Source organism: Nelumbo nucifera, chromosome 4, assembly GCF_055504915.1.
Source record: "Nelumbo nucifera cultivar China Antique chromosome 4, China Antique-T2T, whole genome shotgun sequence".
Classification (NCBI taxonomy): domain Eukaryota; kingdom Viridiplantae; phylum Streptophyta; class Magnoliopsida; order Proteales; family Nelumbonaceae; genus Nelumbo; species Nelumbo nucifera.
The window spans coordinates 52,121,577-52,142,964 of NC_142652.1; the positions used below are offsets into that span (position 1 = coordinate 52,121,577).

Here is a 21,388-nt window from a genome sequence, read left to right on the forward strand (position 1 = left end):
GAGTATCCGACGCATTGTTTCCAGTTGTCTCCCAGAAACAACAAATGGAATTTGCAAATACAAATCAAAATAAAATATTAATAAAATTGGGGTGCAACACGAGGACTTCCCAGGAGGTCACCCATCCTAGTACTACTCTCGCCCAAGCACGCTTAATTTCGGAGTTCTGATGGGATCCGGTGCATTAGTGCTGGTATGATCGCACCCGTTTAATTCATGCTCGCTTAGATCTTTATGCACTATCTTGCTCCCCTCCATTAATTGTTTTAGACTTGAAAAAAACTGTGTATGCAGCCTTCCTCCCTTGGTAACCGTGCACAAGCTCTTACGAGAGCAGAGTGTTTGCTTTTTAGATCTGCCGCACCCCCGGATAGATGCAATACTATCGCGGGGCCCACAATGCATGACGAATGCCAAAAGCCCGGTTTTTTCACGGTTCCCATTCAGTAATGACAATCGTGCCGCAAATGGTCCGAGTATCCGGTGCGTTGTTTGCGTTTGTCTCGCCGAAACGACAAATGGAATTTGCAAATACGATATCGAAATAAAATATTAATAAAATTGGGGTGCAACACGAGGACTTCCCAGGAGGTCACCCATCCTAGGACTACTCCCGCCCATGCACACTTAACTTCGGAGTTCTGATGGGATCCGGTGCATTAGTGCTGGTATGATCGCACCCGTTTAATTCATGCTCGCTTAGATCTTTATGCACTATCTTGCTCCCCTCCATTAATTGTTTTAGACTTGAAAAAACTGTGTATGCAGCCTTCCTCCCTTGGTAACCGTGCACAAGCTCTTTCGTGAGCAGAGTGTTTGCTTTTTAGATCTGCCGCACCCCCGGATAGATGCAATACTATCGCGGGGCCCACAATGCATGACGAATGCCGAAAGCCCGGTTCTTGCATCGTTGCCATTCAGTAATGACGATCGTGCCGCAAATGGTCCGAGTATCCGACGCATTGTTTCCAGTTGTCTCCCAGAAACAACAAATGGAATTTGCAAATACAAATCAAAATAAAATATTAATAAAATTGGGGTGCAACACGAGGACTTCCCAGGAGGTCACCCATCCTAGTACTACTCTCGCCCAAGCACGCTTAACTTCGGAGTTCTGATGGGATCCGGTGCATTAGTGCTGGTATGATCGCACCCGTTTAATTCATGCTCGCTTAGATCTTTATGCACTATCTTGCTCCCCTCCATTAATTGTTTTAGACTTGAAAAAAACTGTGTATGCAGCCTTCCTCCCTTGGTAACCGTGCACAAGCTCTTACGAGAGCAGAGTGTTTGCTTTTTAGATCTGCCGCACCCCCGGATAGATACAATACTATCGCGGGGCCCACAATGCAAGACGAATGCCAAAAGCCCGGTTTTTTCACGGTTCCCATTCAGTAATGACAATCGTGCCGCAAATGGTCCGAGTATCCGGCGCGTTGTTTGCGTTTGTCTCGCCGAAACGACAAATGGAATTTGCAAATACGATATCGAAATAAAATATTAATAAAATTGGGGTGCAACACGAGGACTTCCCAGGAGGTCACCCATCCTAGGACTACTCCCGCCCATGCACACTTAACTTCGGAGTTCTGATGGGATCCGGTGCATTAGTGCTGGTATGATCGCACCCGTTTAATTCATGCTCGCTTAGATCTTTATGCACTATCTTGCTCCCCTCCATTATTTGTTTTAGATTTGAAAAAACTGTGTATGCAGCCTTCCTCCCTTGGTAACCGTGCACAAGCTCCTACGTGAGCAGAGTGTTTGCATTTCAGATCTGCCGCACCCCCGGATAGATGCAATACTATCGCGGGGCCCACAATGCATGACGAATGCCGAAAGCCCGGTTCTTGCTTCGTTGCCCTTCAGTAATGACGATCGTGCCGCAAATGGTCCGAGTATCCGACGCATTGTTTCCAGTTGTCTCCCAGAAACAACAAATGGAATTTGCAAATACAAATCAAAATAAAATATTAATAAAATTGGGGTGCAACACGAGGACTTCCCAGGAGGTCACCCATCCTAGTACTACTCTCGCCCAAGCACGCTTAGCTTCGGAGTTCTGATGGGATCCGGTGCATTAGTGCTGGTATGATCGCACCCGTTTAATTCATGCTCGCTTAGATCTTTATGCACTATCTTGCTCCCCTCCATTAATTGTTTTAGATTTGAAAAAACTGTGTATGCAGCCTTCCTCCCTTGGTAACCGTGCACAAGCTCCTACGTGAGCAGAGTGTTTGTATTTCAGATCTGCCGCACCCCCGGATAGATGCAATACTATCGCGGGGCCCACAATGCATGACGAATGCCGAAAGCCCGGTTCTTGCATCGTTGCCATTCAGTGATGACGATCGTGCCGCAAATGGTCCGAGTATCCGACGCATTGTTTCCAGTTGTCTCCCAGAAACAACAAATGGAATTTGCAAATACAAATCAAAATAAAATATTAATAAAATTGGGGTGCAACACGAGGACTTCCCAGGAGGTCACCCATCCTAGTACTACTCTCGCCCAAGCACGCTTAATTTCGGAGTTCTGATGGGATCCGGTGCATTAGTGCTGGTATGATCGCACCCGTTTAATTCATGCTCGCTTAGATCTTTATGCACTATCTTGCTCCCTCCATTAATTGTTTTTGACTTGAAAAAAACTGTGTATGCAGCCTTCCTCCCTTGGTAACCGTGCACAAGCTCTTACGTGAGCAGAGTGTTTGCTTTTTAGATCTGCCGCACCCCCGGATAGATGCAATACTATCGCGGGGCCCACAATGCACGACGAATGCCAAAAGCCCGGTTTTTTCACGGTTCCCATTCAGTAATGACAATCGTGCCGCAAATGGTCCGAGTATCCGGCGCGTTGTTTGCGTTTGTCTCGCCGAAACGACAAATGGAATTTGCAAATACGATATCGAAATAAAATATTAATAAAATTGGGGTGCAACACGAGGACTTCCCAGGAGGTCACCCATCCTAGGACTACTCCCGCCCATGCACACTTAACTTCGGAGTTCTGATGGGATCCGATGCATTCAGTAATGACAATCGTGCCGCAAATGGTCCGAGTATCCGGCGCGTTGTTTGCGTTTGTCTCGCCGAAACGACAAATGGAATTTGCAAATACGATATCGAAATAAAATATTAATAAAATTGGGGTGCAACACGAGGACTTCCCAGGAGGTCACCCATCCTAGGACTACTCCCGCCCATGCACACTTAACTTCGGAGTTCTGATGGGATCCGATGCATTAGTGCTGGTATGATCGCACCCGTTTAATTCATGCTCGCTTAGATCTTTATGCACTATCTTGCTCCCCTCCATTATTTGTTTTAGATTTGAAAAAACTGTGTATGCAGCCTTCCTCCCTTGGTAACCGTGCACAAGCTCCTACGTGAGCAGAGTGTTTGCATTTCAGATCTGCCGCACCCCCGGATAGATGCAATACTATCGCGGGGCCCACAATGCATGACGAATGCCGAAAGCCCGGTTCTTGCATCGTTGCCATTCAGTAATGACGATCGTGCCGCAAATGGTCCGAGTATCCGACGCATTGTTTCCAGTTGTCTCCCAGAAACAACAAATGGAATTTGCAAATACAAATCAAAATAAAATATTAATAAAATTGGGGTGCAACACGAGGACTTCCCAGGAGGTCACCCATCCTAGTACTACTCTCCCCCAAGCACGCTTAACTTCGGAGTTCTGATGGGATCCGGTGCATTAGTGCTGGTATGATCGCACCCGTTTAATTCATGCTCGCTTAGATCTTTATGCACTATCTTGCTCCCCTCCATTAATTGTTTTAGATTTGAAAAAACTGTGTATGCAGCTTTCCTCCCTTGGTAACCGTGCACAAGCTCCTACGTGAGCAGAGTGTTTGTATTTCAGATCTGCCGCACCCCCGGATAGATGCAATACTATCGCGGGGCCCACAATGCATGACGAATGCCGAAAGCCCGGTTCTTGCATCGTTGCCATTCAGTAATGACGATCGTGCCGCAAATGGTCCGAGTATCCGACGCATTGTTTCCAGTTGTCTCCCAGAAACAACAAATGGAATTTGCAAATACAAATCAAAATAAAATATTAATAAAATTGGGGTGCAACACGAGGACTTCCCAGGAGGTCACCCATCCTAGTACTACTCTCGCCCAAGCACGCTTAACTTCGGAGTTCTGATGGGATCCGGTGCATTAGTGCTGGTATGATCGCACCCGTTTAATTCATGCTCGCTTAGATCTTTATGCACTATCTTGCTCCCCTCCATTAATTGTTTTAGACTTGAAAAAAACTGTGTATGCAGCCTTCCTCCCTTGGTAACCGTGCACAAGCTCTTACGTGAGCAGAGTGTTTGCTTTTTAGATCTGCCGCACCCCCGGATAGATGCAATACTATCGCGGGGCCCACAATGCACGACGAATGCCAAAAGCCCGGTTTTTTCACGGTTCCCATTCAGTAATGACAATCGTGCCGCAAATGGTCCGAGTATCTGGCGCGTTGTTTGCGTTTGTCTCGCCGAAACGACAAATGGAATTTGCAAATACGATATCGAAATAAAATATTAATAAAATTGGGGAGCAACACGAGGACTTCCCAAGAGGTCACCCATCCTAGGACTACTCCCGCCCATGCACACTTAACTTCGGAGTTCTGATGGGATCCGGTGCATTAGTGCTGGTATGATCGCACCCGTTTAATTCATGCTCGCTTAGATCTTTATGCACTATCTTGCTCCCCTCCATTAATTGTTTTAGACTTGAAAAAACTGTGTATGCAGCCTTCCTCCCTTGGTAACCGTGCACAAGCTCTTACGAGAGCAGAGTGTTTGCATTTCAGATCTGCCGCACCCCCGGATAGATGCAATACTATCACGGGGCCCACAATGCATGACGAATGCCGAAAGCCCGGTTCTTGCATCGTTGCCATTCAGTAATGACGATCGTGCCGCAAATGGTCCGAGTATCCGACGCATTGTTTCCAGTTGTCTCCCAGAAACAACATATGGAATTTGCAAATACAAATCAAAATAAAATATTAATAAAGTTGGGGTGCAACACGAGGACTTCCCAGGAGGTCACCCTTCCTAGTACTACTCTCGCCCAAGCACGCTTAACTTCGGAGTTCTGATGAGATCCGGTGCATTAGTGTTGGTATGATCGCACCCGTTTAATTCATGCTCGCTTAGATCTTTGTGCACTATCTTGCTCCCCTCCATTAATTGTTTTAGACTTGAAAAAACTGTGTATGCAGCCTTCCTCCCTTGGTAACCGTGCACAAGCTCCTACGTGAGCAGAGTGTTTGCTTTTCAGATCTGTCGCACCCCCGGATAGATGCAATACTATCGCGGGGCCCACATTGCACGACGAATGCCAAAAGCCCGGTTTTTGCACGGTTCCCATTCAGTAATGACAATCGTGCCGCAAATGGTCCGAGTATCCGGCGCGTTGTTTGCGTTTGTCTCGCCGAAACGACAAATGGAATTTGCAAATACGATATCGAAATAAAATATTAATAAAATTAGGGTGCAACACGAGGACTTCCCAGGAGGTCACCCATCGTAGGACTACTCCCGCCCATGCACACTTAACTTCGGAGTTCTGATGGGATCCGGTGCATTAGTGCTGGTATGATCGCACCCGTTTAATTCATGCTCGCTTAGATCTTTATGCATTATCTTGCTCCCCTCCATTAATTGTTTTAGACTTGAAAAAACTGTGTATGCAGCCTTCCTCCCTTGGTAACCGTGCACAAGCTCCTACGTGAGCAGAGTGTTTGCTTTTCAGATCTGCCGCACCCCCGGATAGATGCAATACTATCGCGGGGCCCACAATGCACGACGAATGCCAAAAGCCCGGTTTTTGCACGGTTCCCATTCAGTAATGACGATCGTGCCGCAAATGGTCCGAGTATCCGGCGCGTTGTTTGAGTTTGTCTCGCCGACACGACAAATGGAATTTGCAAATACGATATCGAAATAAAATATTAATAAAATTGGGGTGAAACACAAGGACTTCCCAGGAGGTCACCCATCCTAATACTACTCTTGCATCGTTGCCATTCAGTAATGACGATCGTGCCGCAAATGGTCCGAGTATCCGACGCATTGTTTCCAGTTGTCTCCCAGAAACAACAAATGGAATTTGCAAATACAAATCAAAATAAAATATTAATAAAATTGGGGTGCAACACGAGGACTTCCCAGGAGGTCACCCATCCTAGTACTACTCTCGCCCAAGCACGCTTAATTTCGGAGTTCTGATGGGATCCGGTGCATTAGTGCTGGTATGATCGCACCCGTTTAATTCATGCTCGCTTAGATCTTTATGCACTATCTTGCTCCCCTCCATTAATTGTTTTAGACTTGAAAAAAACTGTGTATGCAGCCTTCCTCCCTTGGTAACCGTGCACAAGCTCTTACGAGAGCAGAGTGTTTGCTTTTTAGATCTGCCGCACCCCCGGATAGATGCAATACTATCGCGGGGCCCACAATGCATGACGAATGCCAAAAGCCCGGTTTTTTCACGGTTCCCATTCAGTAATGACAATCGTGCCGCAAATGGTCCGAGTATCCGGTGCGTTGTTTGCGTTTGTCTCGCCGAAACGACAAATGGAATTTGCAAATACGATATCGAAATAAAATATTAATAAAATTGGGGTGCAACACGAGGACTTCCCAGGAGGTCACCCATCCTAGGACTACTCCCGCCCATGCACACTTAACTTCGGAGTTCTGATGGGATCCGGTGCATTAGTGCTGGTATGATCGCACCCGTTTAATTCATGCTCGCTTAGATCTTTATGCACTATCTTGCTCCCCTCCATTAATTGTTTTAGACTTGAAAAAACTGTGTATGCAGCCTTCCTCCCTTGGTAACCGTGCACAAGCTCTTACGTGAGCAGAGTGTTTGCTTTTTAGATCTGCCGCACCCCCGGATAGATGCAATACTATCGCGGGGCCCACAATGCATGACGAATGCCGAAAGCCCGGTTCTTGCATCGTTGCCATTCAGTAATGACGATCGTGCCGCAAATGGTCCGAGTATCCGACGCATTGTTTCCAGTTGTCTCCCAGAAACAACAAATGGAATTTGCAAATACAAATCAAAATAAAATATTAATAAAATTGGGGTGCAACACGAGGACTTCCCAGGAGGTCACCCATCCTAGTACTACTCTCGCCCAAGCACGCTTAACTTCGGAGTTCTGATGGGATCCGGTGCATTAGTGCTGGTATGATCGCACCCGTTTAATTCATGCTCGCTTAGATCTTTATGCACTATCTTGCTCCCCTCCATTAATTGTTTTAGACTTGAAAAAAACTGTGTATGCAGCCTTCCTCCCTTGGTAACCGTGCACAAGCTCTTACGAGAGCAGAGTGTTTGCTTTTTAGATCTGCCGCACCCCCGGATAGATACAATACTATCGCGGGGCCCACAATGCAAGACGAATGCCAAAAGCCCGGTTTTTTCACGGTTCCCATTCAGTAATGACAATCGTGCCGCAAATGGTCCGAGTATCCGGTGCGTTGTTTGCGTTTGTCTCGCCGAAACGACAAATGGAATTTGCAAATACGATATCGAAATAAAATATTAATAAAATTGGGGTGCAACACGAGGACTTCCCAGGAGGTCACCCATCCTAGGACTACTCCCGCCCATGCACACTTAACTTCGGAGTTCTGATGGGATCCGGTGCATTAGTGCTGGTATGATCGCACCCGTTTAATTCATGCTCGCTTAGATCTTTATGCACTATCTTGCTCCCCTCCATTAATTGTTTTAGACTTGAAAAAACTGTGTATGCAGCCTTCCTCCCTTGGTAACCGTGCACAAGCTCTTACGTGAGCAGAGTGTTTGCTTTTTAGATCTGCCGCACCCCCGGATAGATGCAATACTATCGCGGGGCCCACAATGCATGACGAATGCCGAAAGCCCGGTTCTTGCATCGTTGCCATTCAGTAATGACGATCGTGCCGCAAATGGTCCGAGTATCCGACGCATTGTTTCCAGTTGTCTCCCAGAAACAACAAATGGAATTTGCAAATACAAATCAAAATAAAATATTAATAAAATTGGGGTGCAACACGAGGACTTCCCAGGAGGTCACCCATCCTAGTACTACTCTCGCCCAAGCACGCTTAACTTCGGAGTTCTGATGGGATCCGGTGCATTAGTGCTGGTATGATCGCACCCGTTTAATTCATGCTCGCTTAGATCTTTATGCACTATCTTGCTCCCCTCCATTAATTGTTTTAGACTTGAAAAAAACTGTGTATGCAGCCTTCCTCCCTTGGTAACCGTGCACAAGCTCTTACGAGAGCAGAGTGTTTGCTTTTTAGATCTGCCGCACCCCCGGATAGATACAATACTATCGCGGGGCCCACAATGCAAGACGAATGCCAAAAGCCCGGTTTTTTCACGGTTCCCATTCAGTAATGACAATCGTGCCGCAAATGGTCCGAGTATCCGGCGCGTTGTTTGCGTTTGTCTCGCCGAAACGACAAATGGAATTTGCAAATACGATATCGAAATAAAATATTAATAAAATTGGGGTGCAACACGAGGACTTCCCAGGAGGTCACCCATCCTAGGACTACTCCCGCCCATGCACACTTAACTTCGGAGTTCTGATGGGATCCGGTGCATTAGTGCTGGTATGATCGCACCCGTTTAATTCATGCTCGCTTAGATCTTTATGCACTATCTTGCTCCCCTCCATTATTTGTTTTAGATTTGAAAAAACTGTGTATGCAGCCTTCCTCCCTTGGTAACCGTGCACAAGCACCTACGTGAGCAGAGTGTTTGCATTTCAGATCTGCCGCACCCCCGGATAGATGCAATACTATCGCGGGGCCCACAATGCATGACGAATGCCGAAAGCCCGGTTCTTGCTTCGTTGCCCTTCAGTAATGACGATCGTGCCGCAAATGGTCCGAGTATCCGACGCATTGTTTCCAGTTGTCTCCCAGAAACAACAAATGGAATTTGCAAATACAAATCAAAATAAAATATTAATAAAATTGGGGTGCAACACGAGGACTTCCCAGGAGGTCACCCATCCTAGTACTACTCTCGCCCAAGCACGCTTACCTTCGGAGTTCTGATGGGATCCGGTGCATTAGTGCTGGTATGATCGCACCCGTTTAATTCATGCTCGCTTAGATCTTTATGCACTATCTTGCTCCCCTCCATTAATTGTTTTAGATTTGAAAAAACTGTGTATGCAGCCTTCCTCCCTTGGTAACCGTGCACAAGCTCCTACGTGAGCAGAGTGTTTGTATTTCAGATCTGCCGCACCCCCGGATAGATGCAATACTATCGCGGGGCCCACAATGCATGACGAATGCCGAAAGCCCGGTTCTTGCATCGTTGCCATTCAGTGATGACGATCGTGCCGCAAATGGTCCGAGTATCCGACGCATTGTTTCCAGTTGTCTCCCAGAAACAACAAATGGAATTTGCAAATACAAATCAAAATAAAATATTAATAAAATTGGGGTGCAACACGAGGACTTCCCAGGAGGTCACCCATCCTAGTACTACTCTCGCCCAAGCACGCTTAATTTCGGAGTTCTGATGGGATCCGGTGCATTAGTGCTGGTATGATCGCACCCGTTTAATTCATGCTCGCTTAGATCTTTATGCACTATCTTGCTCCCTCCATTAATTGTTTTTGACTTGAAAAAAACTGTGTATGCAGCCTTCCTCCCTTGGTAACCGTGCACAAGCTCTTACGTGAGCAGAGTGTTTGCTTTTTAGATCTGCCGCACCCCCGGATAGATGCAATACTATCGCGGGGCCCACAATGCACGACGAATGCCAAAAGCCCGGTTTTTTCACGGTTCCCATTCAGTAATGACAATCGTGCCGCAAATGGTCCGAGTATCCGGCGCGTTGTTTGCGTTTGTCTCGCCGAAACGACAAATGGAATTTGCAAATACGATATCGAAATAAAATATTAATAAAATTGGGGTGCAACACGAGGACTTCCCAGGAGGTCACCCATCCTAGGACTACTCCCGCCCATGCACACTTAACTTCGGAGTTCTGATGGGATCCGATGCATTCAGTAATGACAATCGTGCCGCAAATGGTCCGAGTATCCGGCGCGTTGTTTGCGTTTGTCTCGCCGAAACGACAAATGGAATTTGCAAATACGATATCGAAATAAAATATTAATAAAATTGGGGTGCAACACGAGGACTTCCCAGGAGGTCACCCATCCTAGGACTACTCCCGCCCATGCACACTTAACTTCGGAGTTCTGATGGGATCCGATGCATTAGTGCTGGTATGATCGCACCCGTTTAATTCATGCTCGCTTAGATCTTTATGCACTATCTTGCTCCCCTCCATTATTTGTTTTAGATTTGAAAAAACTGTGTATGCAGCCTTCCTCCCTTGGTAACCGTGCACAAGCTCCTACGTGAGCAGAGTGTTTGCATTTCAGATCTGCCGCACCCCCGGATAGATGCAATACTATCGCGGGGCCCACAATGCATGACGAATGCCGAAAGCCCGGTTCTTGCATCGTTGCCATTCAGTAATGACGATCGTGCCGCAAATGGTCCGAGTATCCGACGCATTGTTTCCAGTTGTCTCCCAGAAACAACAAATGGAATTTGCAAATACAAATCAAAATAAAATATTAATAAAATTGGGGTGCAACACGAGGACTTCCCAGGAGGTCACCCATCCTAGTACTACTCTGCCCCAAGCACGCTTAACTTCAGAGTTCTGATGGGATCCGGTGCATTAGTGCTGGTATGATCGCACCCGTTTAATTCATGCTCGCTTAGATCGTTATGCACTATCTTGCTCCCCTCCATTAATTGTTTTAGATTTGAAAAAACTGTGTATGCAGCCTTCCTCCCTTGGTAACCGTGCACAAGCTCCTACGTGAGCAGAGTGTTTGTATTTCAGATCTGCCGCACCCCCGGATAGATGCAATACTATCGCGGGGCCCACAATGCATGACGAATGCCGAAAGCCCGGTTCTTGCATCGTTGCCATTCAGTAATGACGATCGTGCCGCAAATGGTCCGAGTATCCGACGCATTGTTTCCAGTTGTCTCCCAGAAACGACAAATGGAATTTGCAAATACAAATCAAAATAAAATATTAATAAAATTGGGGTGCAACACGAGGACTTCCAAGGAGGTCACCCATCCTAGTACTACTCTCGCCCAAGCACGCTTAACTTCGGAGTTCTGATGGGATCCGGTGCATTAGTGCTGGTATGATCGCACCCGTTTAATTCATGCTCGCTTAGATCTTTATGCACTATCTTGCTCCCCTCCATTAATTGTTTTAGACTTGAAAAAAACTGTGTATGCAGCCTTCCTCCCTTGGTAACCGTGCACAAGCTCTTACGTGAGCAGAGTGTTTGCTTTTTAGATCTGCCGCACCCCCGGATAGATGCAATACTATCGCGGGGCCCACAATGCAAGACGAATGCCAAAAGCCCGGTTTTTTCACGGTTCCCATTCAGTAATGACAATCGTGCCGCAAATGGTCCGAGTATCTGGCGCGTTGTTTGCGTTTGTCTCGCCGAAACGACAAATGGAATTTGCAAATACGATATCGAAATAAAATATTAATAAAATTGGGGAGCAACACGAGGACTTCCCAAGAGGTCACCCATCCTAGGACTACTCCCGCCCATGCACACTTAACTTCGGAGTTCTGATGGGATCCGGTGCATTAGTGCTGGTATGATCGCACCCGTTTAATTCATGCTCGCTTAGATCTTTATGCACTATCTTGCTCCCCTCCATTAATTGTTTTAGACTTGAAAAAACTGTGTATGCAGCCTTCCTCCCTTGGTAACCGTGCACAAGCTCCTACGTGAGCAGAGTGTTTGCTTTTCAGATCTGCCGCACCCCCGGATAGATGCAATACTATCGCGGGGCCCACAATGCACGACGAATGCCAAAAGCCCGGTTTTTGCACGGTTCCCATTCAGTAATGACGATCGTGCCGCAAATGGTCCGAGTATCCGGCGCGTTGTTTGAGTTTGTCTTGCCGAAACGACAAATGGAATTTGCAAATACGATATCGAAATAAAATATTAATAAAATTGGGGTGAAACACAAGGACTTCCGAGGAGGTCACCCATCCTAATACTACTCTCGCCCAAGCACGCTTAACTTCGGAGTTCTGATGAGATCCGGTGCATTAGTGCTGGTATGATAGCACCCGTTTAATTCATGCTCGCTTAGATCTTTATGACCTATCTTGCTCCCTTCCATTAATTGTTTTAGATTTGAAAAAAATGTGTATGCAGCCTCTTTCCCTTGGTAACCGTGCACAAGCTCCTACGTGAGCGGAGTGTTTGCTTTTCAGATCTGCCGCACCTCCGGATAGATGCAATACTATCGCGGGGCCCACAATGCATGACGAATGCCGAAAGCCCGGTTCTTGCATCGTGGCCATTCAGTAATGACGATCGTGCCGCAAATGGTCCGAGTATCCGACGCATTGTTTCCAGTATCTCCCAGAAACAACAAATGGAATTTGCAAATACAAATCAAAATAAAATATTAATAAAATTGGGGTGCAACACGAGGACTTCCCAGGAGGTCACCCATCCTAGTACTACTCTCGCCGAAGCACGCTTAACTTCAGAGTTCTGATGGGATCCGGTGCATTAGTGCTGGTATGATCGCACCCGTTTAATTCATGCTCGCATAGATCTTTATGCACTATCTTGCTCCCCTCCATTAATTGTTTTAGACTTGAAAAAACTGTGTATGCAGCCTTCCTCCCTTGGTAACCGTGCACAAGCTCTTACGTGAGCAGAGTGTTTGCTTTTTAGATCTGCCGCACCCCCGGATAGATGCAATACTATCGCGGGGCCCACAATGCACGACGAATGCCAAAAGCCCGGTTTTTGCACGGTTCTCATTCAGTAATGACGATTGTGCCGCAAATGGTCCGAGTATCCGGCGCGTTGTTTGCGTTTGTCTCGCCGAAACGACAAATGGAATTTGCAAATACGATATCGAAATAAAATATTAATAAAATTGGGGTGCAACACGAGGACTTCCCAGGAGGTCACCCATCCTAGGACTACTCCCGCCCATGCACACTTAACTTCGGAGTTCTGATGGGATCCGGTGCATTAGTGCTGGTATGATCGCACCCGTTTAATTCATGCTCGCATAGATCTTTATGCACTATCTTGCTCCCCTCCATTAATTGTTTTAGACTTGAAAAAACTGTGTATGCAGCCTTCCTCCCTTGGTAACCGTGCACAAGCTCTTACGTGAGCAGAGTGTTTGCTTTTTAGATCTGCCGCACCCCCGGATAGATGCAATACTATCGCGGGGCCCACAATGCACGACGAATGCCAAAAGCACGGTTTTTGCACGGTTCTCATTCAGTAATGACGATTGTGCCGCAAATGGTCCGAGTATCCGGCGCGTTGTTTGCGTTTGTCTCGCCGAAACGACAAATGGAATTTGCAAATACGATATCGAAATAAAATATTAATAAAATTGGGGTGCAACACGAGGACTTCCCAGGAGGTCACCCATCCTAGGACTACTCCCGCCCATGCACACTTAACTTCGGAGTTCTGATGGGATCCGGTGCATTAGTGCTGGTATGATCGCACCCGTTTAATTCATGCTCGCTTAGATCTTTATGCACTATCTTGCTCCCCTCCATTAATTGTTTTAGATTTGAAAAAACTCTGTATGCAGCCTTCCTCCCTTGGTAACCGTGCACAAACTCCTACGTGAGCAGAGTGTTTGCATTTCAGATCTGCCGCACCCCCGGATAGATGCAATACTATCGCGGGGCCCACAATGCATGACGAATGCCGAAAGCCCGGTTCTTGCATCGTTGCCATTCAGTAATGACGATCGTGCCGCAAATGGTCCGAGTATCCGACGCATTGTTTCCAGTTGTCTCCCAGAAACAACAAATGGAATTTGCAAATACAAATCAAAATAAAATATTAATAAAATTGGGGTGCAACACGAGGACTTCCCAGGAGGTCACCCATCCTAGTACTACTCTCGCCCAAGCACGCTTAACTTCGGAGTTCTGATGGGATCCGGTGCATTAGTGCTGGTATGATCGCACCCGTTTAGTTCATGTTCGCTTAGATCTTTATGCACTATCTTGCTCCCCTCCATTAATTGTTTTAGACTTGAAAAAACTGTGTATGCAGCCTTCCTCCCTTGGTAACCGTGCACAAGCTCTTACGTGAGCAGAGTGTTTGCTTTTTAGATCTGCCGCACCCCCGGATAGATGCAATACTATCGCGGGGCCCACAATGCACGACGAATGCCAAAAGCCCGGTTTTTTCACGGTTCCCATTCAGTAATGACAATCGTGCCGCAAATGGTCCGAGTATCCGGCGCGTTGTTTGCGTTTGTCTCGCCGAAACGACAAATGGAATTTGCAAATACGATATCGAAATAAAATATTAATAAAATTGGGGTGAAACACAAGGACTTCCCAGGAGGTCACCCATCCTAATACTACTCTCACCCAAGCACACTTAACTTCGGAGTTCTGATGGGATCCGGTGCATTAGTGCTGGTATGATCGCACCCGTTTAATTCATGCTCGCTTAGATCGTTATGCACTATCTTGCTCCCCTCCATTAATTGTTTTAGATTTGAAAAAACTGTGTATGCAGGCTTCCTCCCTTGGTAACCGTGCACAAGCTCTTACGTGAGCAGAGTGTTTGCATTTCAGATCTGCCGCACTCCCGGATAGATGCAATACTATCGCGGGGCCCACAATGCATGACGAATGCCGAAAGCCCGGTTCTTGCATCGTTGCCATTCAGTAATGACGATCGTGCCGCAAATGGTCCGAGTATCCGACGCATTGTTTCCAGTTGTCTCCCAGAAACAACAAATGGAATTTGCAAATACAAATCAAAATAAAATATTAATAAAATTGGGGTGCAACACGAGGACTTCCCAGGAGGTCACCCATCCTAGTACTACTCTCGCCCAAGCACGCTTAACTTCGGAGTTCTGATGGGATCCGGTGCATTAGTGCTGGTATGATCGCACCCATTTAATTCATGCTCGCTTAGATCTTTATGACCTATCTTGCACCCTTCCATTAATTGTTTTAGATTTGAAAAAAATGTGTATGCAGCCTTCTTCCCTTGGTAACCGTGCACAAGCTCCTACGTGAGCGGAGTGTTTGCTTTTCAGATCTGCCGCACCTCCGGATAGATTCAATACTATCGCGAGGCCCACAATGCATGACGAATGCCGAAAGCCCGGTTCTTGCATCGTGGCCATTCAGTAATGACGATCGTGCCGCAAATGATCCGAGTATCCGACGCATTGTTTCCAGTATCTCCCAGAAACAACAAATGGAATTTGCAAATACAAATCAAAATAAAATATTAATAAAATTGGGGTGCAACACGAGGACTTCCCAGGAGGTCACCCATCCTAGTACTCTCTCGCCCAAGCACGCTTAACTTCAGAGTTCTGATGGGATTCGGTGCATTAGTGCTGGTATGATCGCACCCGTTTAATTCATGCTCGCTTAGATCTTTATGCACTATCTTGCTCCCCTCCATTAATTGTTTTAGATTTGAAAAAACTGTGTATGCAGCCTTCCTCCCTTGGTAACCGTGCAGAAGCTCCTACGTGAGCAGAGTGTTTGCATTTCAGATCTGCCGCACCCCCGGATAGATGCAATACTATCACGGGGCCCACAATGCATGACGAATGCCGAAAGCCCGGTTCTTGCATCGTTGCCATTCAGTAATGACGATCGTGCCGCAAATGGTCCGAGTATCCGACGCATTGTTTCCAGTTGTCTCCCAGAAACAACATATGGAATTTGCAAATACAAATCAAAATAAAATATTAATAAAGTTGGGGTGCAAGACGAGGACTTCCCAGGAGGTCACCCTTCCTAGTACTACTCTCGCCCAAGCACGCTTAACTTCGGAGTTCTGATGAGATCCGGTGCATTAGTGTTGGTATGATCGCACCCGTTTAATTCATGCTCGCTTAGATCTTTGTGCACTATCTTGCTCCCCTCCATTAATTGTTTTAGACTTGAAAAAACTGTGTATGCAGCCTTCCTCCCTTGGTAACCGTGCACAAGCTCCTACGTGAGCAGAGTGTTTGCTTTTCAGATCTGTCGCACCCCCGGATAGATGCAATACAATCGCGGGGCCCACATTGCACGACGAATGCCAAAAGCCCGGTTTTTGCACGGTTCCCATTCAGTAATGACAATCGTGCCGCAAATGGTCCGAGTATCCGGCGCGTTGTTTGCGTTTGTCTCGCCGAAACGACAAATGGAATTTGCAAATACGATATCGAAATAAAATATTAATAAAATTAGGGTGCAACACGAGGACTTCCCAGGAGGTCACCCATCGTAGGACTACTCCCGCCCATGCACACTTAACTTCGGAGTTCTGATGGGATCCGGTGCATTAGTGCTGGTATGATCGCACCCGTTTAATTCATGCTCGCTTAGATCTTTATGCATTATCTTGCTCCCCTCCATTAATTGTTTTAGACTTGAAAAAACTGTGTATGCAGCCTTCCTCCCTTGGTAACCGTGCACAAGCTCCTACGTGAGCAGAGTGTTTGCTTTTCAGATCTGCCGCACCCCCGGATAGATGCAATACTATCGCGGGGCCCACAATGCACGACGAATGCCAAAAGCCCGGTTTTTGCACGGTTCCCATTCAGTAATGACGATCGTGCCGCAAATGGTCCGAGTATCCGGCGCGTTGTTTGAGTTTGTCTCGCCGACACGACAAATGGAATTTGCAAATACGATATCGAAATAAAATATTAATAAAATTGGGGTGAAACACAAGGACTTCCCAGGAGGTCACCCATCCTAATACTACTCTTGCATCGTTGCCATTCAGTAATGACGATCGTGCCGCAAATGGTCCGAGTATCCGACGCATTGTTTCCAGTTGTCTCCCAGAAACAACAAATGGAATTTGCAAATACAAATCAAAATAAAATATTAATAAAATTGGGGTGCAACACGAGGACTTCCCAGGAGGTCACCCATCCTAGTACTACTCTCGCCCAAGCACGCTTAACTTCGGAGTTCTGATGGGATCCGGTGCATTAGTGCTGGTATGATCGCACCCGTTTAATTCATGCTCGCTTAGATCTTTATGCACTATCTTGCTCCCCTCCATTAATTGTTTTAGACTTGAAAAAACTGTGTATGCAGCCTTCCTCCCTTGGTAACCGTGCACAAGCTCTTACGTGAGCAGAGTGTTTGCTTTTCAGATCTGTCGCACCCCCGGATAGATGCAATACTATCGCGGGGCCCACAATGCACGACGAATGCCAAAAGCCCGGTTTTTGCACGGTTCTCATTCAGTAATGACGATTGTGCCGCAAATGGTCCGAGTATCCGGCGCGTTGTTTGCGTTTGTCTCGCCGAAACGACAAATGGAATTTGCAAATACGATATCGAAATAAAATATTAATAAAATTGGGGTGCAACACGAGGACTTCCCAGGAGGTCACCCATCCTAGGACTACTCCCGCCATGCACACTTAACTTCGGAGTTCTGATGGGATCCAGTGCATTAGTGCTGGTATGATCGCACCCGTTTAATTCATGCTCGCTTAGATCTTTATGCACTATCTTGCTCCCCTCCATTAATTGTTTTAGATTTGAAAAAACTGTGTATGCAGCCTTCCTCCCTTGGTAACCGTGCACAAGCTCCTACGTGAGCAGAGTGTTTGCATTTCAGATCTACCGCACCCCCGGATAGATGCAATACTATCGCGGGGCCCACAATGCATGACGAATGCCGAAAGCCCGGTTCTTGCATCGTTGCCATTCAGTAATGACGATCGTGCCGCAAATGGTCCGAGTATCCGACGCATTGTTTCCAGTTGTCTCCCAGAAACAACAAATGGAATTTGCAAATACAAATCAAAATAAAATATTAATAAAATTGGGGTGCAACACGAGGACTTCCCAGGAGGTCACCCATCCTAGTACTACTCTCGCCAAAGCACGCTTAACTTCGGAGTTCTGATGGGATCCGGTGCATTAGTGCTGGGATGATCGCACCCGTTTAATTCATGCTCGCATAGATCTTTATGCACTATCTTGCTCCCCTCCATTAATTGTTTTAGACTTGAAAAAACTGTGTATGCAGCCTTCCTCCCTTGGTAACCGTGCACAAGCTCTTACGTGAGCAGAGTGTTTGCTTTTTAGATCTGCCGCACCCCCGGATAGATGCAATACTATCGCGGGGCCCACAATGCACGACGAATGCCAAAAGCCCGGTTTTTGCACGGTTCTCATTCAGTAATGACGATTGTGCCGCAAATGGTCCGAGTATCCGGCGCGTTGTTTGCGTTTGTCTCGCCGAAACGACAAATGGAATTTGCAAATACGATATCGAAATAAAATATTAATAAAATTGGGGTGCAACACGAGGACTTCCCAGGAGGTCACCCATCCTAGGACTACTCCCGCCCATGCACACTTAACTTCGGAGTTCTGATGGGATCCGGTGCATTAGTGCTGGTATGATCGCACCCGTTTAATTCATGCTCGCATAGATCTTTATGCACTATCTTGCTCCCCTCCATTAATTGTTTTAGACTTGAAAAAACTGTGTATGCAGCCTTCCTCCCTTGGTAACCGTGCACAAGCTCTTACGTGAGCAGAGTGTTTGCTTTTTAGATCTGCCGCACCCCCGGATAGATGCAATACTATCGCGGGGCCCACAATGCACGACGAATGCCAAAAGCACGGTTTTTGCACGGTTCTCATTCAGTAATGACGATTGTGCCGCAAATGGTCCGAGTATCCGGCGCGTTGTTTGCGTTTGTCTCGCCGAAACGACAAATGGAATTTGCAAATACGATATCGAAATAAAATATTAATAAAATTGGGGTGCAACACGAGGACTTCCCAGGAGGTCACCCATCCTAGGACTACTCCCGCCCATGCACACTTAACTTCGGAGTTCTGATGGGATCCGGTGCATTAGTGCTGGTATGATCGCACCCGTTTAATTCATGCTCGCTTAGATCTTTATGCACTATCTTGCTCCCCTCCATTAATTGTTTTAGATTTGAAAAAACTCTGTATGCAGCCTTCCTCCCTTGGTAACCGTGCACAAACTCCTACGTGAGCAGAGTGTTTGCATTTCAGATCTGCCGCACCCCCGGATAGATGCAATACTATCGCGGGGCCCACAATGCATGACGAATGCCGAAAGCCCGGTTCTTGCATCGTTGCCATTCAGTAATGACGATCGTGCCGCAAATGGTCCGAGTATCCGACGCATTGTTTCCAGTTGTCTCCCAGAAACAACAAATGGAATTTGCAAATACAAATCAAAATAAAATATTAATAAAATTGGGGTGCAACACGAGGACTTCCCAGGAGGTCACCCATCCTAGTACTACTCTCGCCCAAGCACGCTTAACTTCGGAGTTCTGATGGGATCCGGTGCATTAGTGCTGGTATGATCGCACCCGTTTAGTTCATGTTCGCTTAGATCTTTATGCACTATCTTGCTCCCCTCCATTAATTGTTTTAGACTTGAAAAAACTGTGTATGCAGCCTTCCTCCCTTGGTAACCGTGCACAAGCTCCTACGTGAGCAGAGTGTTTGCTTTTCAGATCTGTCGCACCCCCGGATAGATGCAATACAATCGCGGGGCCCACATTGCACGACGAATGCCAAAAGCCCGGTTTTTGCACGGTTCCCATTCAGTAATGACAATCGTGCCGCAAATGGTCCGAGTATCCGGCGCGTTGTTTGCGTTTGTCTCGCCGAAACGACAAATGGAATTTGCAAATACGATATCGAAATAAAATATTAATAAAATTAGGGTGCAACACGAGGACTTCCCAGGAGGTCACCCATCGTAGGACTACTCCCGCCCATGCACACTTAACTTCGGAGTTCTGATGGGATCCGGTGCATTAGTGCTGGTATGATCGCACCCGTTTAATTCATGCTCGCTTAGATCTTTATGCATTATCTTGCTCCCCTCCATTAATTGTTTTAGACTTGAAAAAACTGTGTATGCAGCCTTCCTCCCTTGGTAACCGTGCACAAGCTCCTACGTGAGCAGAGTGTTTGCTTTTCAGATCTGCCGCACCCCCGGATAGATGCAATACTATCGCGGGGCCCACAATGCACGACGAATGCCAAAAGCCCGGTTTTTGCACGGTTCCCATTCAGTAATGACGATCGTGCCGCAAATGGTCCGAGTATCCGGCGCGTTGTTTGAGTTTGTCTCGCCGACACGACAAATGGAATTTGCAAATACGATATCGAAATAAAATATTAATAAAATTGGGGTGAAACACAAGGACTTCCCAGGAGGTCACCCATCCTAATACTACTCTTGCATCGTTGCCATTCAGTAATGACGATCGTGCCGCAAATGGTCCGAGTATCCGACGCATTGTTTCCAGTTGTCTCCCAGAAACAACAAATGGAATTTGCAAATACAAATCAAAATAAAATATTAATAAAATTGGGGTGCAACACGAGGACTTCCCAGGAGGTCACCCATCCTAGTACTACTCTCGCCCAAGCACGCTTAACTTCGGAGTTCTGATGGGATCCGGTGCATTAGTGCTGGTATGATCGCACCCGTTTAATTCATGCTCGCTTAGATCTTTATGCACTATCTTGCTCCCCTCCATTAATTGTTTTAGACTTGAAAAAACTGTGTATGCAGCCTTCCTCCCTTGGTAACCGTGCACAAGCTCTTACGTGAGCAGAGTGTTTGCTTTTCAGATCTGTCGCACCCCCGGATAGATGCAATACTATCGCGGGGCCCACAATGCACGACGAATGCCAAAAGCCCGGTTTTTGCACGGTTCTCATTCAGTAATGACGATTGTGCCGCAAATGGTCCGAGTATCCGGCGCGTTGTTTGCGTTTGTCTCGCCGAAACGACAAATGGAATTTGCAAATACGATATCGAAATAAAATATTAATAAAATTGGGGTGCAACACGAGGACTTCCCAGGAGGTCACCCATCCTAGGACTACTCCCGCCATGCACACTTAACTTCGGAGTTCTGATGGGATCCAGTGCATTAGTGCTGGTATGATCGCACCCGTTTAATTCATGCTCGCTTAGATCTTTATGCACTATCTTGCTCCCCTCCATTAATTGTTTTAGATTTGAAAAAACTGTGTATGCAGCCTTCCTCCCTTGGTAACCGTGCACAAGCTCCTACGTGAGCAGAGTGTTTGCATTTCAGATCTACCGCACCCCCGGATAGATGCAATACTATCGCGGGGCCCACAATGCATGACGAATGCCGAAAGCCCGGTTCTTGCATCGTTGCCATTCAGTAATGACGATCGTGCCGCAAATGGTCCGAGTATCCGACGCATTGTTTCCAGTTGTCTCCCAGAAA

General features: G+C 46.7%; 39 non-coding genes and 4 pseudogenes across 39 annotated transcripts; all 43 read right to left on the reverse strand.

Annotated features, from left to right (window-relative positions):
* Positions 1 to 88: 88 nt before the first annotated feature.
* LOC148796536 (5S ribosomal RNA) lies at positions 89 to 207 on the reverse strand. Its single transcript, XR_016072519.1, has one exon. It is a non-coding gene; the product is annotated as a 5S ribosomal RNA (ribosomal RNA).
* Positions 208 to 563: 356 nt separating this feature from the next.
* LOC148796537 (5S ribosomal RNA) lies at positions 564 to 682 on the reverse strand. The gene has a single exon (XR_016073975.1). It is a non-coding gene; the product is annotated as a 5S ribosomal RNA (ribosomal RNA).
* A 354-nt stretch (positions 683 to 1,036) lies between these two features.
* Positions 1,037 to 1,155, reverse strand: LOC148796538 (5S ribosomal RNA). The gene has a single exon (XR_016073202.1). It is a non-coding gene; the product is annotated as a 5S ribosomal RNA (ribosomal RNA).
* Positions 1,156 to 1,511: 356 nt separating this feature from the next.
* Positions 1,512 to 1,630, reverse strand: LOC148796539 (5S ribosomal RNA). The gene has a single exon (XR_016073976.1). It is a non-coding gene; the product is annotated as a 5S ribosomal RNA (ribosomal RNA).
* Positions 1,631 to 1,984: 354 nt separating this feature from the next.
* LOC148796540 (5S ribosomal RNA) lies at positions 1,985 to 2,103 on the reverse strand. The gene has a single exon (XR_016068904.1). It is a non-coding gene; the product is annotated as a 5S ribosomal RNA (ribosomal RNA).
* Positions 2,104 to 2,457: 354 nt separating this feature from the next.
* On the reverse strand, positions 2,458 to 2,576 carry LOC148796541 (5S ribosomal RNA). The gene has a single exon (XR_016072520.1). It is a non-coding gene; the product is annotated as a 5S ribosomal RNA (ribosomal RNA).
* A 572-nt stretch (positions 2,577 to 3,148) lies between these two features.
* LOC148796542 (5S ribosomal RNA) lies at positions 3,149 to 3,267 on the reverse strand. Its single transcript, XR_016069046.1, has one exon. It is a non-coding gene; the product is annotated as a 5S ribosomal RNA (ribosomal RNA).
* A 354-nt stretch (positions 3,268 to 3,621) lies between these two features.
* LOC148796543 (5S ribosomal RNA) lies at positions 3,622 to 3,740 on the reverse strand. Its single transcript, XR_016072630.1, has one exon. It is a non-coding gene; the product is annotated as a 5S ribosomal RNA (ribosomal RNA).
* A 354-nt stretch (positions 3,741 to 4,094) lies between these two features.
* LOC148796544 (5S ribosomal RNA) lies at positions 4,095 to 4,213 on the reverse strand. The gene has a single exon (XR_016073213.1). It is a non-coding gene; the product is annotated as a 5S ribosomal RNA (ribosomal RNA).
* A 356-nt stretch (positions 4,214 to 4,569) lies between these two features.
* On the reverse strand, positions 4,570 to 4,688 carry LOC148796545 (5S ribosomal RNA). Its single transcript, XR_016069063.1, has one exon. It is a non-coding gene; the product is annotated as a 5S ribosomal RNA (ribosomal RNA).
* Positions 4,689 to 5,042: 354 nt separating this feature from the next.
* On the reverse strand, positions 5,043 to 5,161 carry LOC148796546 (5S ribosomal RNA). The gene has a single exon (XR_016075103.1). It is a non-coding gene; the product is annotated as a 5S ribosomal RNA (ribosomal RNA).
* A 355-nt stretch (positions 5,162 to 5,516) lies between these two features.
* Positions 5,517 to 5,635, reverse strand: LOC148796547 (5S ribosomal RNA). Its single transcript, XR_016074688.1, has one exon. It is a non-coding gene; the product is annotated as a 5S ribosomal RNA (ribosomal RNA).
* Positions 5,636 to 6,174: 539 nt separating this feature from the next.
* LOC148796548 (5S ribosomal RNA) lies at positions 6,175 to 6,293 on the reverse strand. The gene has a single exon (XR_016072521.1). It is a non-coding gene; the product is annotated as a 5S ribosomal RNA (ribosomal RNA).
* A 356-nt stretch (positions 6,294 to 6,649) lies between these two features.
* Positions 6,650 to 6,768, reverse strand: LOC148796549 (5S ribosomal RNA). Its single transcript, XR_016073977.1, has one exon. It is a non-coding gene; the product is annotated as a 5S ribosomal RNA (ribosomal RNA).
* A 354-nt stretch (positions 6,769 to 7,122) lies between these two features.
* LOC148796550 (5S ribosomal RNA) lies at positions 7,123 to 7,241 on the reverse strand. Its single transcript, XR_016073224.1, has one exon. It is a non-coding gene; the product is annotated as a 5S ribosomal RNA (ribosomal RNA).
* Positions 7,242 to 7,597: 356 nt separating this feature from the next.
* Positions 7,598 to 7,716, reverse strand: LOC148796551 (5S ribosomal RNA). Its single transcript, XR_016073978.1, has one exon. It is a non-coding gene; the product is annotated as a 5S ribosomal RNA (ribosomal RNA).
* A 354-nt stretch (positions 7,717 to 8,070) lies between these two features.
* Positions 8,071 to 8,189, reverse strand: LOC148796552 (5S ribosomal RNA). Its single transcript, XR_016073235.1, has one exon. It is a non-coding gene; the product is annotated as a 5S ribosomal RNA (ribosomal RNA).
* A 356-nt stretch (positions 8,190 to 8,545) lies between these two features.
* LOC148796553 (5S ribosomal RNA) lies at positions 8,546 to 8,664 on the reverse strand. The gene has a single exon (XR_016073979.1). It is a non-coding gene; the product is annotated as a 5S ribosomal RNA (ribosomal RNA).
* A 354-nt stretch (positions 8,665 to 9,018) lies between these two features.
* On the reverse strand, positions 9,019 to 9,137 carry LOC148796554 (5S ribosomal RNA). Its single transcript, XR_016071766.1, has one exon. It is a non-coding gene; the product is annotated as a 5S ribosomal RNA (ribosomal RNA).
* Positions 9,138 to 9,491: 354 nt separating this feature from the next.
* Positions 9,492 to 9,610, reverse strand: LOC148796555 (5S ribosomal RNA). The gene has a single exon (XR_016072522.1). It is a non-coding gene; the product is annotated as a 5S ribosomal RNA (ribosomal RNA).
* Positions 9,611 to 10,182: 572 nt separating this feature from the next.
* LOC148796556 (5S ribosomal RNA) lies at positions 10,183 to 10,301 on the reverse strand. The gene has a single exon (XR_016069047.1). It is a non-coding gene; the product is annotated as a 5S ribosomal RNA (ribosomal RNA).
* A 354-nt stretch (positions 10,302 to 10,655) lies between these two features.
* On the reverse strand, positions 10,656 to 10,774 carry LOC148796557 (5S ribosomal RNA). The gene has a single exon (XR_016068964.1). It is a non-coding gene; the product is annotated as a 5S ribosomal RNA (ribosomal RNA).
* A 354-nt stretch (positions 10,775 to 11,128) lies between these two features.
* Positions 11,129 to 11,247, reverse strand: LOC148796558 (5S ribosomal RNA). Its single transcript, XR_016071898.1, has one exon. It is a non-coding gene; the product is annotated as a 5S ribosomal RNA (ribosomal RNA).
* A 356-nt stretch (positions 11,248 to 11,603) lies between these two features.
* LOC148796559 (5S ribosomal RNA) lies at positions 11,604 to 11,722 on the reverse strand. The gene has a single exon (XR_016069064.1). It is a non-coding gene; the product is annotated as a 5S ribosomal RNA (ribosomal RNA).
* A 355-nt stretch (positions 11,723 to 12,077) lies between these two features.
* LOC148796560 (5S ribosomal RNA) lies at positions 12,078 to 12,196 on the reverse strand (annotated as a pseudogene).
* Positions 12,197 to 12,549: 353 nt separating this feature from the next.
* Positions 12,550 to 12,668, reverse strand: LOC148796561 (5S ribosomal RNA). Its single transcript, XR_016075415.1, has one exon. It is a non-coding gene; the product is annotated as a 5S ribosomal RNA (ribosomal RNA).
* Positions 12,669 to 13,023: 355 nt separating this feature from the next.
* LOC148796562 (5S ribosomal RNA) lies at positions 13,024 to 13,142 on the reverse strand. Its single transcript, XR_016073980.1, has one exon. It is a non-coding gene; the product is annotated as a 5S ribosomal RNA (ribosomal RNA).
* A 355-nt stretch (positions 13,143 to 13,497) lies between these two features.
* LOC148796563 (5S ribosomal RNA) lies at positions 13,498 to 13,616 on the reverse strand. Its single transcript, XR_016073981.1, has one exon. It is a non-coding gene; the product is annotated as a 5S ribosomal RNA (ribosomal RNA).
* Positions 13,617 to 13,970: 354 nt separating this feature from the next.
* LOC148796564 (5S ribosomal RNA) lies at positions 13,971 to 14,089 on the reverse strand. The gene has a single exon (XR_016073246.1). It is a non-coding gene; the product is annotated as a 5S ribosomal RNA (ribosomal RNA).
* Positions 14,090 to 14,444: 355 nt separating this feature from the next.
* LOC148796565 (5S ribosomal RNA) lies at positions 14,445 to 14,563 on the reverse strand (annotated as a pseudogene).
* A 354-nt stretch (positions 14,564 to 14,917) lies between these two features.
* LOC148796566 (5S ribosomal RNA) lies at positions 14,918 to 15,036 on the reverse strand. The gene has a single exon (XR_016073257.1). It is a non-coding gene; the product is annotated as a 5S ribosomal RNA (ribosomal RNA).
* A 353-nt stretch (positions 15,037 to 15,389) lies between these two features.
* LOC148796567 (5S ribosomal RNA) lies at positions 15,390 to 15,507 on the reverse strand. The gene has a single exon (XR_016070025.1). It is a non-coding gene; the product is annotated as a 5S ribosomal RNA (ribosomal RNA).
* A 354-nt stretch (positions 15,508 to 15,861) lies between these two features.
* Positions 15,862 to 15,980, reverse strand: LOC148796568 (5S ribosomal RNA). Its single transcript, XR_016069515.1, has one exon. It is a non-coding gene; the product is annotated as a 5S ribosomal RNA (ribosomal RNA).
* Positions 15,981 to 16,335: 355 nt separating this feature from the next.
* LOC148796569 (5S ribosomal RNA) lies at positions 16,336 to 16,454 on the reverse strand. Its single transcript, XR_016074689.1, has one exon. It is a non-coding gene; the product is annotated as a 5S ribosomal RNA (ribosomal RNA).
* A 539-nt stretch (positions 16,455 to 16,993) lies between these two features.
* On the reverse strand, positions 16,994 to 17,112 carry LOC148796570 (5S ribosomal RNA). Its single transcript, XR_016073268.1, has one exon. It is a non-coding gene; the product is annotated as a 5S ribosomal RNA (ribosomal RNA).
* A 355-nt stretch (positions 17,113 to 17,467) lies between these two features.
* Positions 17,468 to 17,585, reverse strand: LOC148796571 (5S ribosomal RNA; annotated as a pseudogene).
* A 354-nt stretch (positions 17,586 to 17,939) lies between these two features.
* LOC148796572 (5S ribosomal RNA) lies at positions 17,940 to 18,058 on the reverse strand. The gene has a single exon (XR_016075502.1). It is a non-coding gene; the product is annotated as a 5S ribosomal RNA (ribosomal RNA).
* A 355-nt stretch (positions 18,059 to 18,413) lies between these two features.
* On the reverse strand, positions 18,414 to 18,532 carry LOC148796573 (5S ribosomal RNA). Its single transcript, XR_016073982.1, has one exon. It is a non-coding gene; the product is annotated as a 5S ribosomal RNA (ribosomal RNA).
* A 355-nt stretch (positions 18,533 to 18,887) lies between these two features.
* LOC148796574 (5S ribosomal RNA) lies at positions 18,888 to 19,006 on the reverse strand. The gene has a single exon (XR_016073983.1). It is a non-coding gene; the product is annotated as a 5S ribosomal RNA (ribosomal RNA).
* A 354-nt stretch (positions 19,007 to 19,360) lies between these two features.
* Positions 19,361 to 19,479, reverse strand: LOC148796575 (5S ribosomal RNA). Its single transcript, XR_016073279.1, has one exon. It is a non-coding gene; the product is annotated as a 5S ribosomal RNA (ribosomal RNA).
* Positions 19,480 to 19,834: 355 nt separating this feature from the next.
* On the reverse strand, positions 19,835 to 19,953 carry LOC148796576 (5S ribosomal RNA). The gene has a single exon (XR_016074690.1). It is a non-coding gene; the product is annotated as a 5S ribosomal RNA (ribosomal RNA).
* Positions 19,954 to 20,492: 539 nt separating this feature from the next.
* On the reverse strand, positions 20,493 to 20,611 carry LOC148796577 (5S ribosomal RNA). Its single transcript, XR_016073291.1, has one exon. It is a non-coding gene; the product is annotated as a 5S ribosomal RNA (ribosomal RNA).
* Positions 20,612 to 20,966: 355 nt separating this feature from the next.
* On the reverse strand, positions 20,967 to 21,084 carry LOC148796578 (5S ribosomal RNA; annotated as a pseudogene).
* Between the last annotated feature and the right edge of the window lie 304 nt (positions 21,085 to 21,388).